This window comes from Osmia lignaria, chromosome 7 (genome assembly GCF_051020975.1).
Source record: "Osmia lignaria lignaria isolate PbOS001 chromosome 7, iyOsmLign1, whole genome shotgun sequence".
Classification (NCBI taxonomy): Eukaryota; Metazoa; Arthropoda; class Insecta; order Hymenoptera; family Megachilidae; genus Osmia; species Osmia lignaria.
The window spans coordinates 6,069,390-6,088,594 of NC_135038.1; the positions used below are offsets into that span (position 1 = coordinate 6,069,390).

Below are 19,205 nucleotides of genomic sequence, written 5' to 3' on the forward strand. Positions count from 1 at the left end.
TAATCGAATATTCTTGTCGAATTCTCCATTCCCTTGTAGCGAGTTACGATCAATCGATTCGAACCAACTAACTTGATTTCACTTTGGACGAAGGAAGGGCTGAAGGAATGACAATAAACAGTTCGAAGGGACATGTAGAGTAACGCATTGGTAAGGGATCGAAGAGTACTTTCCGACGATTGGAACGGCAACAACGTAGGAAATTAGTTCGAAGGCAATTACTCGGCGTACACGCGTAAATCCCTTCCGATATGATTACTGGAACGGAATAGCGGCCATTTCAAGATGGAATTGCCTCGAGCAGTGTTCAGATACAAATCTTCCGACAGGCAATAGGACTCGCCGCATACGGCATATAGCACACAGCACACGGTACACAACATACAGCGTATAGCATACAGTACAGAGGGTGTAACGCATAGTGGCACGCGTTCGTAGCACACGCACCTGGAATACGTCTGATACGGGCGATACGCGTGCGTTTGATGGCTCGAGAAAATGGAGCAAAATCGCTCGGAAGCGATACGGATCGTGCAAACGAGAGGAAAGAAAGAGAAAAAACCAAAGGTGGAAAAGGAATCGAGTAAAACGGTTCGAGAAGAGTTTCAAGAACCGTTTGAGATTAAGAATCGCGACGGTAACTCGTTCGTAATCGCATCCGAGCTTCTACGATCGATTTACGTCAAACTTCCACTAACGCTCCGTGCCTTAGCCAAAGATTTATCCCGTGGGAAATCAGTTAGTTTCCTTGGTTCGAACGAAATTCGTGGCGATCGGAGAAGGCAGGGCGGCCTTCTCTAACAGCTAGAATAATCGCTCACCGAACCGTTAAGCTTGATAGCCGATAGTCTACCGAATTTATTCTTACGCTTTACTCCATTCCATACCAAACAACATCTAATTTTTCTGTTTATTACGATTTATGATACAATTATCAGTATCTTCCTACCTTGTAGATGCTATATGTCGAAGCTGGCGCCTCCAGTTGCAGCTTCCGGATCGCTAGCAGCCAAGGTAACAGTTGACAGTGTTCATTTCCACAGGCAGATTGATATCCTATCGATAGAAATCCATTACAGTCTCTCCAATAATGCACACAAACACTTATTTCGCGTCAAATTATTAATTAATTTGTCAAAAATTAGATAATTTACGTCAGAAATCGGTGAACGATCTATCACGTTCGGTATTACAATGCGAACTAACAGCCGATCTGAAATTCGGGTCGCTTCGGTTCGATTCGGACCGATTCGTAAAGCAGGTGAAACATTCCACACGGTATGGAAACAAAATCTCATACCTATGCCAATGTTTACAAGCGCGTCTTTCGGCGGATCGACGACGGATAATACACGCGTATTTCGACAAACAGATTTAATGCGTAAGTATTCATTTCAAATATAATAATTCAGACAGAACGCGCTACGAACAAACGTCTGAAAGCGTTCGTTGCACTACCTGGCGCGGTAAAAAAGTTTTGTAAAGTAATCAGAAACATGGAAAGAGACTGCTACGCTACACACACATTTATACGAGTTTGAAACTCCGCCCCCGTAACTTTGCTACCCTTCCGTTATATCGTAGTCGACGACCGAGAACGAAAACGCATCTACAGAGCTTTAAAGTTTTTGGAATTATACTCTCACGGTTCCTACAAATTATTGATCTAACTTACTTACAGGACCGAGTACAGTCGTTAATTTTTGCCCTACGATATTTCCTATTATTATATAGTTTCTTTCCACGAAACGAGCGCGAATAATGATTCAAAGTCGAACGAATAGAAAGGAGAAAAGAAGCGGAAGAGAAGAATAAGGTAGGAAGGTAGCGTCTAGAAATTATTGACGCTAATTAAACAAGGTATGCGAGACTGAAATCGAAGCAGTAAGTCGCCAAAGTTCGTTCGAGAGTTCGTTAAGGAAGTTATGCGCTTTCGTATGGCAGTGGATAACCAAACTTACGTAACGACTCTTAACGTGATGGTCTTCATATACGGGACGCAAAGTTCTAGACTTGAGAAATACATATTCCACGATGCTCACAATTTGTTGCACGAAACATCCGACATGCGTCATAAACTTAAACACGCGGCTTTCATTAAAATTTCCCGTCCTACTTTGAGTTTTCTCCACGACACGAAATGTAATATACTTTTCCATGGAATGTTCCAGTGAAACAGTTAAATGTTTATGAAAAAATTCAAAATTGCAAAGTGCTATTTCAAACGACAAACATTTGGTACTAACAATACTTTACAATAAGAATACGTCAAACATTCTTATAAAAATCTCATGTTTTACTAAATACGTCGCAGTATCATTAACGCTATGGAGTAGCCATCTAGCGACCGAAATGCTACTCCTTTTACAACTAAACGGTATAAGTTTTAGGTTAATAACCCTTTTCCTCTTAAAAATGATATATCGGTTTATACTTTCGCTTAAAACAAATAAATTTAATACTACTTTTGCATAAATATTGTTACTCACCCCTTTGTTTGAAGTTTTAAAATGGTGAATCTTTCAAATCGTACAAGTGACGCCATCATCCGATGAGACGCCTACAAAATTCAATCGAATACAAAACGAAAATTGATTATTTTGAAGTAATATTTCGTAGTTCAAATGATAGTATTACAAACCTGAGTGTTAATGGAACTCGCAGGCACATTTTTACCACTTAACAATTAGTTTATTAATTATTAACACTGTTTAAACTAAGAGCGTTACACGAGCGCGGGATCACTTTCACCACCTGGTGACGAAAATTGGAACTAACGAACGAGGGCGTGGCTCGGTAGTACAGCATCGTGCTGTACTACAGCGAACTTCACAGTGGTGCCACCGTCGACCGACGCCTCCACGTTTCCGCTTTTACCGATTAACTGAAATTGATTTAACATTTCCGTGTATCAAATTACATTGAATTATTCAACAATACTAAGCTACAACGACTGAGGAATCATGTAAGCTAACTTTTATCCACACTGCCCTATTCAATGTCTAGTTATTAGCAATTATTTCGCTCATGCAGTTCACGGTAACATTTGCAATAGAAAAATCAAATTATCTTATATTATTTTATAACATTTTATAACGACTGAGGTAGTATGTTCTATAAACAGTTACGATACTTACAGGGGAATATTTAATTTTACCAATGTAATGTTTAACCAAACTACGCGTCTTATCCAACCGCCATTATTTCGTGTAGTAGATGGCAGGACAATTCAGTTTGAATGTAGCGTTACTGTGGATCAACAGGAAACATGCATGGTGGCATGCCTGTTTGATTTTCATGTTCAGTTTATTCTGATGTTGACAATTGAAATTTATTGTATAATTTAAAGTTATTTAAATAACGATCGTGTTTCCGTGTCCACAAATTTTAAATACAGTCTTTGAAAAGAATCAGGTATCATATTTTTGTAGAACATGACGAGTTCGTAGCTTAGGAATCAAATAAATTTAAGTATCGATTATGATTTACATAGATACATATAAAAAAGGATATTAGATATAAATATTAAAGCATTCTTGCATAGAGTTTGTAAAGGAAAGGAATCGGGTTTCGTTTCACGTGGGCTGCCGGCCATGTTTGTAAATTCGCGCCACTTCCCAAGTGTGGAACTCTAAACCAATATGGCCGCGTAGTACCAACACCGCTATGGCGACGTTCTTGTCAGTTTCCTAATTATTGCCTTTTTTACATATTTTACACAAGCTTTTTTAAGACCAGTGTGTGAAAAGTAGATACAGTGTACATTGATTGAAAATGTAACGTTAGAAACGATACATTAATGTTTAACTGTTCGACGTAACAACGATAATTGTGGTGAGTGTTTTACATAATCGTTTCTCCTACCTTGTCATGGTCGTCTTCCAAACAAGGGGCCAATCAATTTGTTTACATCGTGTGTTGAATTGGCTATAAACCAGCACTAGGACGTTGAACTTTGTAATAGATGACTGCAATCGCGCATTAATTATAAAGATTATATAAAACGTGCTAAGATAAGCATGCGTCCCCTGCCAATTAAACGCGTCAGTACATATAACCTCTCGCGTCCCATAACATTCTCGCTTGTGTTTTCGTACAATTTTCATTCTTCCTTTTGTTACTCGCATCTGTTTAATTTCCTTCTTAATCATTCTTGATACCTAGCCTTGATTTTAATTCGGTTTTTACTATTTACGTTTCGTTTGTACACGCTTCTCTGCTTCTCGAGCTGACTAAAAGAAAGGTATCGATTTTGTAATACTCCTAAACAGTCGTATTATTTTACGTCAAACGCATTGAGAATCATATTGCGTTCATTTATCGATATGTCTTTGATAAATATTTAAGATTAGATCGACGTATCTAACTCCTCTGCAGTAATTGTTTGCTTCTGCACTCATGATTACTTCTAAGTAATCGTGTTCGAGTAATAAATGAAAAATTAAGTCGTATATCTATTTCATTTAATGTAAATTTATTTATTAGCCCTGTTTTAATAGTATAAACAATGTAATCCGCCATCTCCATTCTTTTTTCTTAACACTTGTTATTTAATTGCGAATCATTTTATGTCCCTTATTTTTGTACCTTAAATTAACAATTTACATTGATTCTTTGAAGAAAACTAATGTGTTTTTTTTTCGTTTGCTTTCAGGGTGAGCTCAGAAAGGATCGAACCGAGAGAAGGCAGGTGTGTACCGACAGAGCCATCCCAAGAGGGAATGCGCAAAAACATTCAAACATTTACAGCAGACAAACGTATGTTTATTTTGATTTTTCTTCATTTATCTTTGATTTTCGTATTCAGTAACGTACATTTACGAAATGTAAACATTCACGGTTTGAAGCACACATGTTTCCACAATGAAACGGGCAGTTTCGCGTTATCAGCTCCTAACTTATCCTCCAATAGGAATTATTAACTTTCTTGTTTACTTTTTGAAAATATACAGCGTTTCGTTAGTACAATTAGTTACCATTCCCTTACATTAATTGTTACTGAAAATCGACAATGTAGTAACGTCGTTCGGTACTGATAACAGAAAATTTATTACCTTGCATAAATTATATATATATTAACACTGTGATAAAGTATCAATTATCTGTCCTGAACTTTGAAATTATTACCGACAATGAAACATTTGTGTTTCAATCTTGCTGTTCCTATATGATGTTACTGAATTGTTTCCATTTTTGCCATTATAAACATTGGACAAAACAGGATACAATAGAATCTCGACTCTGAATATTCGTCGCGCGTTTAGGGTAAAAGATAAAACAGGAAAGATTACTCTGTTCCTAAGTTTGTTTCATAATTTTACACCATTTCATTCGTTTAAATTGTCGAGCTTCTATTGAAATTATTTATCAGTATACAAATGTGTGCTACGTTTCTATATAATATACCAAGCACGCACACATGGTTATTATCGATAATTTACAGGAACACTGTTTTATTTTATTTTATTTTATACGACACCGATTTCACATGTTTTCCTGAGATAAATATTTAATGCGTAAAATCCACAGTTTAGTCGTTACTCTCGCGAATCAGTTTTCATTGTGCATGCGTGTACAATTTTGAATAGAGTGCACAATATTGATACCTATTGCACCTCCGATATTTTGAAAATATCCATTTTTCAAACGCAACTATATTGCTTTCACATTTGTTCGTTCACAAGCACTTTTATTGATATTATTTTCAATACTTTTAATCTTTCAACATCCATTGAATTTTTATTTGTCTGTTTCACATGTCGCAGTTTAATTCAACTGCGATTTATAGTCACCGATAAGTGCACATCTTTTTAATAATGTGAACGAATTTATGTTATCTATAGGTCGGTGGTTCTCGAACAATGCGATTTACATAATAGTTTACTCGTGATTTCTTAATGTTATCGTTAGAAAGTATTTCTGGTTTTATGCATTTCTTATCGCACCTGATCTTCGGTTTATAAATAATGTTCCGGACATGGAAATCAAATACATATATTTATTTTGTACCATCTTTAACGACTGTTGAACCATCTTGTTTGATTATCGTATAAAACGCAAGAAACGAAGGTAAGTCTGTTAGAAACACCTGTACAGGTGCGTTACCGACTTGTCCGAGTCGTGTTACCGACTGTAGCATAGCACCCTGCAGATGAAATCGCCTCTTTATCAACGGTAAATTCGCACCCTAGTCTCGGACTGGGTGGATGGAGAATCTTGCGAGAGTGCATTTACTTATCATACCGTTCGTTGCACTTGGTGCTCTCCTCCTTGGGCATCGGTGTTATCAGTAGTAGCATTGTCGGTAGAAAAAGAAACACCCTGCCAGGGCGTAGAACTGTAAGAAAGATCCAGATGCGAATTAATTAAGCGATAAAGGAGAAACACGATCGAGGAATGAAAATAATGACGTACCTGTTATTTCATCGTTTGTACCAAACAGGTAGTACCTGTGTCGTGCACAGGTAACTCTGTTTACTCGTCGAATAAAAACGGGACGAACGTTTCCAAGTATGTAAATTACAAAACGCGTTTGAGTATAATCAAACGAAGGGGAGTAAATGAAGTACACCTGAAAACAGAAGCAAAACCATCACTCCTATCGATTAGTTGCACTTTCTACGTAGTACGTAGAGAGTTTGTGTAAAGTTAACGCACGAACAGTTTCTAATGCATCGAGCAGAAGGTTACGCTTACTTTATGTGTACGGGTAGAATAAGAGCAAGGTGGAAAAGCGGGAATCAAAGGCAAGCTTTGTGACTCGTGGTTGGTTCGTGTTAGCTTACACGCGAGCAAACTTCCGATCACGCGCGGCTCCTGTATTATTTTTAATCACTCGATATCTTAGCTAAATGACTGTGTGAGTTTCGAGCGAATGCAACCACTTCGGGGTATTTGGTTACCATTTGTTCTCGTTCATTTTTATGCAACTCCCATTTTCTCTAGACCCTAGAGAAAGATAATTTTATCCCTTCCAGGAACTCGTGCTAATTTATCGAAGGTTTTAATTGAGAAATGTATACCGTCGTCCATTCAACGTTTGCGTTCTAATTATTGTGGGTGTTGTTGGAATTGGTCGGTAATATAGCAAAGATAGGACGGTAATATAGAGGGTGAAAGGGGGTAGTAAAGTTAACTGACCGCAAAAGCGACGGTAAGCTTTTTTATTACCTCCTCCTTTTTCGTGGGGACCCATTCGTTCATTAGTCTCGAGCTGTCCAACGCGTTCGCTCGCCTCTTAGTTTCCACGGACCCTGTCCTCTTTCGTCTATCTTTTCTTCTTGTTACAACGTCCGATATTCTATAAAAGTACCGAGCTGTATTTTATATTTTACGATACGACGCGTTACTTTATTTTGTCGGAGGGGTAAAAACTTGAAGCACAATCAAATCGCGAAGAAGCTTTCGAATTAAGGTCAAGTCATAAAAATCAGCGTTACAGATGTCGAACGATACGGTTACAGGTAACATCCGGGTTCGTTAAAAACGTCGTTACAAATGTTAAGACTTACTGACACGAGTCGTAACGAAGGGAGGAAACGATGCACAAAAAGAAAAAGTTTCAGAAAATAAATCAGTGTTTCGAGAGGGTGCGGTAACAGTGACGCGTTTGTTGGTAGTGGTTTAATGACTTTAATGACCCCGCGATTACGTCGACCACAGTCACGGCGGGTTAACAGGCGATAAAACAAAATGTAGATACGACTGGTGGTAACATGCGACAGCGTGTTCTCGCCGGACGATTGTGTACAACCCTTAATTTGTTTCTCTTTTCGGTACACCCTTGTTCGTATTCTTTTCATATTTATCTTAGCAGAGTCGTACAGTACCGAGTAGATAAGCGAAAGTGTTGCAAGGTAGAAACGATGATGAAGGATAGCCCATCTTGTTCTATGTTGCAGAGCGTTGTATCCCTCAAAGACTAATATATGCCCCAAGGCGGCAGTTCTCACTGCTAGTTGTATGCATTTAATTACGTAATGTCAAGTACACGTAGTAGCTAAATAAACGTGCGTGGAAGGAGGGGGTGGAACTAGAGAGTAGTAGGAAGTCGGGGCTGGGAATAAAGAGAAGGGGGTTTATGCTCATAGATCTTTTAGGGAAACGCCAGGAGATCCGAAATACGTACGCTTGCGAATTGCGGTAGAAGGTGAACCGAGCTATGGTGTAACTACTGCCCGAGGCTGATGCTTCAGTGCCGGCTTCGGGTCTCGGTTTGCCAAGTAATCCCACTCGCTTACCTTCCCTGGCCCCATCGTTTTCACCCCCTTTTACCCCTCGTCATACTTTCTTTCTTTCTTTCTTTCAACAGCCTTTTCAGGCTCTGATCTTTCTTGTTCCACGTTCATTTCGTTTCCTTCCGTGGATTCAACGCGGCTCTTTCTTACGGTCTTACGTGTTAATTAATTAAGAACGGCTGCGAGCTAAAGTGATTTCGAGATGACGAGATAAAATATTCGACAAAGTTCTCCCGAGTTTCAAATACTCGAGAATTTTTAAGCACTATCCTTGACATCGTCCACTCCTCTCTTTCTTTTATCTGCTTTTTTGCGACTTCCAAGTGCTAGTTTCACCCGACGTGTCAACAAAGAGGCGTGCATGAAATAAAGTAGAATACGGTACCGACAAAACCAACTGACACCTGATTTCATTACTGTCACTTAAAGCGTTAAGCCAAGCTTAAACCCTGCACCGCGGGATCCTACGCTTTCCCGTATTAAAGTTAAGCCAGCGAAAACGTGGCAAACCAAAGGGTATCCAACAGAAATACGTACATATATAACTAGTTAAAGATATTTTAAAAACCGAATGAAAATCAAGGAAATTCCATTTTTTTCTGGATCTAATCGTACGGTTAAATTTCATGAATGGTATCGAATTTTTGTCTCGAAAGTTTATTTGATAAATGCTTACATCAAAATCTCTCGCGTTAGGCTATAACATATTCATTGGAAAAATGTTGCGATCCCGCATGAATTATGGGGAATAAAAAGTTGGTATGAAAAGTTGAGCTTGGTTTGTGCGTTCGTACACGATACGCGTGCTCTATCGTACTCCAACGTGCGAAAATTTCGTCTGATTTACGTTGAACGTTGTTTATTCACGATGCAACCTGAATTCATACGCGTACGTTTTTAACGCGTGTACTCGTGTCGCCTTTAAACACCGAACGATATCCTTTTCCTAATTAGTCAGGATATTTTGAGTTATCGATTTTTCAACGCGACACTGCAGTCATTTAACGTACAACGGACATTTCTGTTTTATTCGTTAAATTCCGGTCGAAAAGTCTAAAATACCGATCGTATTCGTGCGACAGCCCTGTCTGAAAGATTTTGAATCATGGAGCGATCGATTACTCAGGACATTGCCGGCGCTGTCCAGTGAGTGAACAATGGACATTAGCTCTGATTAGGACATGCAACTGACACCGTGTACGTAACCTGCTCTGTATTCCTGGAGGGCACAGAAGGTAGTACGTTCATGGTGATCCAAGGACCTGGTTCCATAATAGTATTAGTACAACGGCAGTGCTCACGGTAGAATGCCCAGGGACCATGCAATCATTGGCACGCGAGAGTGCGCCCTGTTACTGCCGGTGATAAGGACTACAATCGGCCCACCGACTGGCCACTGACTGGACGGTTTCCACTCTTAAATCGGTTAACTAGCTCTCTACGCTCGACGACTATCATGAGCAACACGAGAGGGGTATTCCTTCGAAGGGGAATCCACTGCGTGGACATTTTCGCGCGAGACCATTATCTTGTTCGTTTAGTTGGCACGGTAACGAATTTACTTGAAAGGCGAGGGTGTCGAAACACGTAGGATCGATGTTGATGCGATTTTCCAAAGTGTAGTTTTATTTTCTTTTTTCTAGTTTCTGATTTGATCGTACCCATGAAATGGCACGCGAATTAAGGAATATTGTGTAACGTTGCTTTGGCAATTTTTCGACGCGGTCTGATCGATCGTTCGATCGGCGAACCGTCGATTATCGCCGGTTCCTGTCGTTCGGAGTATCATCGAGACCCCTGTATGTGGTCACATATATAGTTATTTATAGGTACGAGGATGTACGTATTCCAGACGGGTATAAAGGCGTGCTGGTAAATTTCAAGGCTCACCCCTGAAACGTACCCAGTACACGTATGAAAGTGCAATAAAGAAAAGTGGCGTTCGTGCTCGGCTGAAACGCGTCGCACCGCGCCAAACCGCGTACCTCCCTCTTGACAATTTATTTTCGATCAAGGTGGCCGTTGCTGATTAGCGCGACAATGCCAGCTTTGTTCAACGATTAACGACATTTTATCCAATTCCACCCATTCCATGTACCCTTCTCGTTCCGATAATCGTACATTCGAATCCGGATAAGATTTAAAGAGCCATTCTCTTCGACTTACGAGACGGACCAGCCATACGTAACGCTTTTCATTAAACTTTAAACACCACCTTCTACAGAGAAGAAATCCTGCTGTCCGTTTATCCCGTATTATTTACAGTATTTTCGTAGCATTTTCAAACTTTAATGAACTTCTTTTTCCGTAAAATCATCCGAGATGGCTTTATCTCTTATTTCCCTCTGAATAATGGAATTTTTCTATTCATATTTTCACTGCCCCTTTTGAATGAACATTCTACGAACAGAAGTAGATGGTACGTTTTCCAGACGAAATTCGTCGTTGTTTTCGACTAATTATACAGTTGCGTGGGTTGGTTAACAAATGAATTAGGTATCAATGTAATTTCAGTATTTTCCGAGGTTACTCTTTGTTCGGTGTTTAATTCGAGCGGTGGTCCGCGAATGTTTCCGGCTTTTATTCCTACGTAATTATACGGCTGGTGTACGGGCTTTTCGATACTTTGTGGCAGCAGGGATCGCGCGTTTTGTACTCGTTCGATAATAAAAGCGACCGTTAGGGATACCTTTTCCTCGGCAGGAAATACATACTTTGTGCTCTTTATTTCGGCAGGAGAGAACGGAATTCTTCGGAGAGGTTTCTTCCTTCTACCGTTCTTAGGAGTATCGCGAAAACCTTACTACGGACTCGGTTCATGAGATGTCCTGCATTAAAGATGGTGTCGAGTTGTTTGCTCCACTTTTGCCTCCTCTCACGTTCCCCCTTTCTTCTTTTCTTCGGGCGCATTCTTCCTTGCATATCGTCGCTCTCGAAAAATATTTTTCCCCGATGGGACTGTACATTATTATTTTTTTGCTCATTTCGCTACTCAACTTTACGTTCTGATTAATAAACTTCTGGTTATCCGATATAGGAGAACGTTGTATCCGTATATTAGTTGTTTCCTTCTCTGATCCTTTTTCGACCTCGAACGGAGAGGAAAAAGCAAACCTGTGGAAAACAAAGCATTGTCCGGGTGGCGTTGATTGGCGTCTAATCGTGAAACAGGTCGGAGAAGCTTCGAAGCTTTCGGTAAACTCATAGCAGGTTGGACGGCCATTAGATACGGGGAAGGATTAAAGGCTCTTCTTTCAAATTTCACGCCAGTCAGCTGCACACCAGGATAATCCGTGGCGGTGTGTATTCGCGACGTGCGTATAAAATAAAGATCCGTCGCTGTCGAGCTCTTTTCTCGTTTCCCGCTTAATAACGCTTAATAAACGACAACCGATGTCAGTCGCTCGCTTTCCCCTCTTCTCTTTCGTTCACCCTTACCTTCTTGCTCCTCTGCTTTTATACGAGCAATGAAACGGATTAAGTCCTTTACGCCTGTGTCTGTGACAAAGTAGACATCGAAGAGGGAAGGAAAAGAAATACGAGAAAGTTTGGTGTTTTATTTCCAAGTTTCCCTACGATCGATATTGAATTTTCGGTTACGAAGGATTAAGTTTGACGTGGCTGTATAATTTTAGAATAAATCGCTCGTAGAAGCAGAAAATATTCGATAGAGCACCTAAATATCGCGTGGAAATTGATTTTACCTTTCGCGTAAACCACATTACGTTAATTACTTTAATTAATTATGATCATACTGGGAGAGTAGAAATGTAACGAAATCGATTCACCCGTAACTACCTCCTGTAACTTTCGACTTCCAAACTTCTCGAACGATGGAAGTTCCTCTTTTAGTTCCGTTCGAGAAGTAGCAGCCGCCATTTACTCCGACAGACTTTACCCGACGATTAATTAACGATTAATTAACGTCGTGAAAAGGAACTGTACTCAAACGATACCAAACAGACATGATTTTTCAACGCGAAGTCCTTACGTTTTGTCATTCGTCCTTCCTCTTATTATCGATTCTGTGTACATTTCCCGAGAATTCGTAATGATTGCAAGAAGTTTCTCCTCTCCTTTTCTTTCATTTTACGTTTCTTCCCCGAGATATTGTGCTTTATGCGGTCGCTTCTGTTATCAGATGGTTGCCGCAATGAACGGTTTATCGATTAATTGGCTCTTCTCGCACGCTATAGCGTGAAAGCGTACAATTTGCTTCCAGGACGATGTAATTACCGCTTATTTTGAGAAGCTTCGATACTCGGGGGAACCATTCCTCGTTAAATTTATTAAGCGTGTAATCTTTCCAAGAAGATATTTGACAACAAACCAAAGTACCAGGTGTTTCGTGTATGATCAAACTGCAAGCCGTCGATAGGAGCAATTATACCGTACCTCTAATAATTTAACCACGTGTCGTTGCCCTGCCCAGATTTAACCGTGATAACGCTATAGCATATACCATTCGACCTCTCTTCTATGCAGCGAACTCGTTCCTAGCACAGAGGGTGTCCGCTTGCCACTGTTCACCTATCCCAAGGGACGTTTTATGCTAACGTTATGGCTTACTAATAATAACTTGCAGTCCCATTTTAGGGAAGCTAATAATAATCATACGCGCGCCAGCTGACTAGCACGAAACTGCAGGACACGTAACATCTTTTTCGAACGCGTAACCCTTCGGTTAGGACACGTGAAATTCTAATTACTTTGTAGTCGGATCACTCGTTCGTAATACCTATCTACCCGTAAATAATGTATCTCTTAATCTCCACGCCAGCTGCCTTCCCTTTTTCCCCTTTTTGTTTCTTCGTTTCGTTCGATACACTCTTGTGAACCTCGGTTTGATACACGTTGAAAGAACACGGCCAGTTCGATAGCATTCGTGTACCTCTTTAAACGCGTTTAGGATTAATCAATTTGCCTCGATCAACGAACAGTAGGACCTGTGAATACTCTGTCGACATTGCCGAGCTTAGCGATAGTCCTTTAGTAAGCGTCCATTCGATTAATCAGTGTCTCCTTTGGTCGATAATACAGAATTGAGGAGATTAAAGTGATCCTCGAAATCGATGGTATTCTATGATATACATGTACCTACCTATTTCGATGCGACGATCATTAATCAACAACTTTATTAACTTCGATCGATCCTTTGTTTTAGCTTTTTTGTTTTTATCCGTTTTACATATTTCACGTACAGCGTCTTGCTTTTTGCGACTTTTCAAGTTCACTTTCCTCATTTTTCTTTTCACTTTTCTTCTCCCGTCTGCTTTTCTCTTCTCTTCTCCGTTTGCTGCGAGTACACCTGAAGTTTGGTAGGGTCCTGTTGCGGCTTTATATTTCCCTCCGTTCAAGCGTGACGTCATCACCGAAATACGTGAACCGTTTTACAAATGATACGACAACATGTAAAAGCATGGAAAGCGTAGCTTCAACGAGCGTAAGGAGAACTACCCTACTAAGCCACGAAGGGATTTCATTCGGAAAGGAAGCAATCCAAGGGGAGAGATTTAGCCTGTTACGAATAAATTTTTCGGCTCGTCGGATAGACGCGTTTACCCTTTCCATTATTCGCGGGAAGAATCAGCGTGGTATCGGTAAATTGATGAAAGAAATCGTCTCGTCGAGTATAGAGTGGTGGCGATTGGAGATAACCGGATGATCGAACTCGTAGAGGAGCTCGCCGATAGGCAAGATAGATCGCATCTCTTCCTCTGGCGTGAGATCAATCGAACGAACGTGCTTAGAGCCGTGACTTGATTGTATGGAAGTTGACGAGGAACGAGGAAGAAGAGCCGGCCGGAAAAAGCCAAGAAAATGGATGGGTTTTAATATCGCGCGCTTGGCGAAACTAGAAAGTCATAGTTGGACAGGAAATCGCAGACTCGCTAAGCCTTACAGATTGTGGGTTCGAGACTGGAGCGAGTAAATCATTGCATCCCGTGTCCGCCAGTTCGTACTTTGAGCCAAGCCAGGACGCAGCTGCCACGCTACTCGCTCGGATCATCCCGAGGGATTAGCGATACTTCAATAAACTCTACTACCTTCGCCACCATCCACCTGCCTCGCGCGTAACCGAGGAACCGAGCAAGATCGAAGGAACGAGAAAGGAAAAGCAAACTCGATCATTTTCTTTCCCTTTATTTTTCTATTCCTGTCATTTCGAAGAGAAATCGTTTTCTTGAAATCGTAGCAAGTAGAGCAGTTTCTTAAGACTATGCTCGTTTACCTACCGCGCGAATCGTTCGAAAACGCTCGACACGAATTCGCGGTGGATCCGACAGCAAGAATTTGTATCCCGTCATTGTATTTTATCCGTGCAGAAGGAGGAGAATCGAATTTCGTGTCGAGTGGTAAAAGCCGTGCGTTTTGCAAACGAAACTAATATTCGGCATGACATGTTTGACAAAAGAATAACGAGAACCGGAAGAGACGGCGTAAAGGTGATAGCTTATGCTTTCTGGAAAACCTCGGATGACATTAGTTTTCTATATTCAATGGATTTATCGCTGTTCTCTGACTAATTTTCAATCTCCATTCACATCGTTTTCATTCACGAACGTTTATAAGTTCCATCAGTTTTATGGTTGAAAAGTAAGTAGCTTATTCGCAGTTTGTCTCTTTTCCTTGATTTCCTCGCCGCTAGATCCGTCGCGTCTCTGCGAACGAATTTATCTTCTCCATATTTCGCGGTGAAAGCCGTAAGGAAAATAAAAACAGTTTCCCTTTTGTCACTCCTCCTATCCAAGCACTTCTTGTCCGTAGTTTTCAAAGTTTTGTAGAGACATACCGGTTAACGGTTCAGCGATGCCTTGATTTATCATTCTGAATCGCGGTATTATCTCCATTTGTTCAGTTCGCGGTAGATTTTCCGTTTCGTTCAGAAACTGCCGGGATTTAACGTGAACGAGCACGAGGTTTAACAAAATTAACGTTTCGCTGAAAATGAAATTAAAAGCAGGACAATGTTACGTCTGCGGGTAAGAAATGAAATCCTTTCAAGTACAACGTTCCGGTTAATAAATACGAAATGAACGGTATAATCGTTCTTTGAAAAGAGCACAAAGTATTGTAGAAAATATTGTACAGAATTTTATCAATTTTCCTGTTACCTCGCGAAACAGCGTGCGTCCACTTTTTAGGAAAGTCAAATTAGGATGCTGGGAATTTCGAAACAGAGAGCAGATACTTGCTCAAAGCCAGGTAGGTATTTGACCTACAGGCGGGTACGATCAACAGAACCCGCAGTTTACATAGGTGTGTAACATTAGCCGAGTCTGAGTAAATATGCATGCTTGCAATACACCTGATTGAGTTACTCTATGAAGTGCAGGGGAACGACGTAGAGTGACGTGTTTCCTGGACGAATATGTGAACGGTAAAAATAACGTCGTACACGTCTGTCGATAAAAAAGAACAGTTTATTTTTCATCCCCGTGTTTGTACCGATTTAGATTCTCTAATTCGATCGATACTTTTCGATATCCAATTAACAAAGGTAGGTCGAGTGAAAAAGATGGTGTATTTTCGGGGGTGTAGTTTCAAGCAAAATGCCGAACTGCACGTTTCACTTGAACAGAAGCAGCGGCACTTGACGTTGAATTGTTACGTACGCTTGGTAAACACAAGGTCGTTATCAACACTGAGAGCCAAGTCTCGTTAACCATTCCTAACAGGCGAATACGAAGCATCCTAGCATTGGATTTGATGCCTTGTTCGAGAATCTCTATTACCTACGTGACGTCTGGAGACATTTGCTAACCCGCGCGATACACAGTCAGATAACACGCGAACGAGAGGTACGTTGAGGGGACTGGCGGAAGGACGTCGAAGGCAATGCTACCAAATGTTTCACAATGTACACCGTCTTATGTATGTACGAATTTAGTACGCGCATACACGGTTAGCTACTTCTGTAGTTTGCTATTTCTACTGCTATATCATCTACGGTTCCACCTTTCTCTTTCTAACGTAGAGTCGAATCTCAGTCATCTCTTTTTCACCTCCTCCTTCGCCTATGTTACACTGTTTATTAATTCACCTGCTCATTGTCACCTTCAGTGCCAGGGTTAGTAGTTTCGTACCCGAAATTGGTGCAACAAAGGATCATTAGAGATAATTATATCAAAGTCCGTGAACCTACTGCAAAGTTAGATTAATTAGGTATCTTTTCGTTATTACGTTTAGTGTAAGTTAATAATGTCAGAGTAACCCGGAAAGAAAAGAGCAACGACCAGTCGTATATATTTAATCTTTCTATTTTCAACGTTGCACTGAACTTTTGGCCTACATCTCGCAATCTTACGTTTAATCCTCTATTCTGGTTTACTGGAAACCTCGAAACGGGAAATATAATAAAAGTAACGTATGCTGACAATATATCTTTCCGGTGGTTTTCGGAGATTGAAACGCGTGGCGATGCATTTTGCGGCTACGACGATAGTCTGGGGTTGTACGCGTATAAACTAGGGCAGTTTATTAGGCGTCCTGCCGCGACCTCTATTAGTCTTCTCTATCTACCTCATTAACGGAGGTATGCGTGTACATATATATACCGATGTACGAACTTGTGGCCCAATCTATACGTGTAGGTATAATGTAAAATAGACGTAAAGACGCAAAATTGTACGAAATTTAATTAAGAGTGACACGAATGAAGGTAATTTTGTCTCGCGTGTCAAAGTACCTGTTGAAAAAAGTAAATAATGGCCCGAAGAAAGGGAGTTTCATTCAGTGCGAGGGAAAAGTAAGTAGGAGCATCGAGCCTATAATTTTGGTCCGCGAACAGGCTGCGAGAGGGTGTAGAGGGAATTGGCAAAGGCGAGTTCATCACTAAGTCATGACGCTTTCTTCGTGCCGGTTCGTTCCTTGGTGCGTTTTCCGAGCTACTTCCGTTGTCTGGCAAGCGAAAAAGAGTAGATAGGCGAGGAGACGGGGGTCGGAGTCTCCGTATTCGTAGTCCTTCGAGGCAGCTTCTTCTTTTTCGCAGCTCTTTCCTTACCTTCTGCCGCTCTGTCTGTATCGTGTTCCATAGTAGTACGTGCCATGTCGCAGGCGCATTTACGATCGATGTATTTATACCCGTTTCTCACGGGATGAGGCAAGAGTGCAAAAGAAAGCTCTATCTTTGGAATCAGGTCAGCTCGGGTCACAGGATCGAACTGGTTGGCGTCGCCTTCTCTTCGATTAGCCCGAAGTCGACCCAATTTTAAATGTCTTCCCGGGTAAATATAAATTTTCCAGGATATCGGTGTAAAATCGTTGACGCGTTCGTCGACGCGACGTGTTTCTTTTCAACGTGGAACAAGTTAGGCGTGGAATAAAATCCAGCAAAGCACAACTCGGCTAATGGTTCCGTAGTAGTTCGGAGGAAAGCAATGGAAGCTGCGGAAGTATGTTTTTCTTTTATTTCCGTTACGTCGCGGTGACAGTGCAGCGGCAAAATAGCCGCCTCCGGCAATCGTACGATAAGCACTAGTCCATTCTCTTCCTTCTCTTATTTCTCTCCTTTCCCCCTGTTTTTTCCCTTTCCTTCGCCCTTGTTCGTTTTGCTCGGCCGCAAACGGAAAATCGAAGAGAGCTGCTGCTTTCTTTCGGAAAGTGCAGAATAGTTCGAACAATAACGATTCCAGCATTTCCTCCGTTCCGTTCCGTTCCGTTTCGTTCCCGTGACAATCGTCGACTACGGGTTTTACCGATCGTAAACTGCTGTTGCCTCGAAATACCGTTAAGAATATTGAAACAACGAATTGACATTTGCTGCGTTTACAATCGACACTGATAACGTGTACGTTTTATCCGGGGGATGTTAGCTGGAATTGTTTGAACGCTTCAATGGAAAAAGAAGGAAAGTAGCGTGGCTAGTGAAATATCAAAACTATACGCGATATCCAGGGGATCCGACAAAGAAGTTATCGTTTAATTTTAGTCCGTGGAAAATATAGAAGAAGAACTCGGGGATTGGTAGGGAGCTTTCGAGTGGCTTTCGTACACTTAAATTTTCTAGGTGGTAAGACTTTATGGCAACAGGCATCATAAAATGGATACAAAGAGGGTATATTGCCCCGGGTAGGAGACCCGGGAAGCCAGCACGGAGACGTGAATCTGCATATGGAACGCGCATTAAGTAGTTTCTTCGGCGTTTAATTTAATACCGTGGCCACAATAGACGAGACTGTGAGACGACGAAACGCTCGACGCCCCGCCTTGTATGAACGGAGCTTTATACGTCTTGCAATTTCAGCATCTATTCGCGTTCGCTGAACGATCCTCGTGCCATGCACTATTACGATCCGCGATACACCCCTAATATCAGCCGAGATTCTGATTATGCCAACGTTGAATTCCAACTTAATACGTTGCGACAGTAAAACCATCCCTTGCGCCCCTTCCACGGTTTATCGGCCATTTCGTTTTCTCGCCACTCGGCCGATCGAAAATCTGTTCGCGGCTCGGCTAATAGGAAACACGCGAAAGTTTAAAGCGGAAAGAGGAGGAAAAGGAGGAAACTCGGTCGAGTTTCTTCTTGTTATTCCTGCGCCTCGATTCCCTCTTATCGCCCGGTCCCTCGCGTTTCTCGTGATCGAAAGAGCTCTATTATTTTTATCTTCCTTTCAGTTAAGTACCTTCTGTACGTGTAATCGCTACATTCATCTGTTCCTTCTACGTTTCCGACATTTCCCAGGCTGGCATCACTGTCTCTTTCTTTTCTTGCGGATCTTCTTTCCCTCGTCGTCGAGCGGCAAATTCGAATCGATCGCGTCGAGATTATCCAGCAGAGTTTCGGATACTTGTCGATTATAAACATTAGTTCGCCGATTTGATCGTAATTTTAATTTAAAAAGATAAATGGAAGGACGCTTCTGAGATGGGTTAGTCGGTGTTTGAAACAAGGAAGCGTGTTTCGTAGAGGATTGCGAGGCGAGGGAAAAACTGTCGACGTACGTAGCCAAGGTGGCATTCGCT

At 41.2% G+C, this 19,205-nt stretch overlaps 2 protein-coding genes across 9 annotated transcripts in view; one reads left to right on the forward strand and one right to left on the reverse strand.

Moving 5' to 3' along the window:
* The window catches only part of LOC117604614 (cell adhesion molecule 3-like), a 107,218-nt gene extending 103,963 nt beyond the window's left edge, over positions 1-3,255 (reverse strand). The window contains exons 1-4 of the mRNA XM_034324902.2: positions 3,138-3,255; positions 2,642-2,884; positions 2,490-2,560; positions 950-1,056 (exon numbers count right to left, since the gene is read on the reverse strand). The gene's annotated coding sequence lies outside the window, so the exon portion shown is untranslated. The remainder of the gene's footprint in view (positions 1-949; positions 1,057-2,489; positions 2,561-2,641; positions 2,885-3,137) is intronic.
* Positions 1-19,205, forward strand: part of Lar (tyrosine-protein phosphatase Lar) — a 211,325-nt gene that overhangs the window by 46,762 nt on the left and 145,358 nt on the right. For 5 of the 8 annotated variants that reach the window (XM_034324872.2, XM_034324878.2, XM_034324876.2 and 2 more), the window contains exons 1-2: positions 3,630-3,834; positions 4,655-4,758. The gene's annotated coding sequence lies outside the window, so the exon portion shown is untranslated. Of the gene's footprint in view, positions 1-2,827; positions 2,966-3,629; positions 3,835-4,065; positions 4,244-4,654; positions 4,759-19,205 lie in introns of those variants that run through there. The other 3 variants (XM_034324873.2, XM_034324874.2, XM_076689199.1) reach the window with 3 other exon arrangements.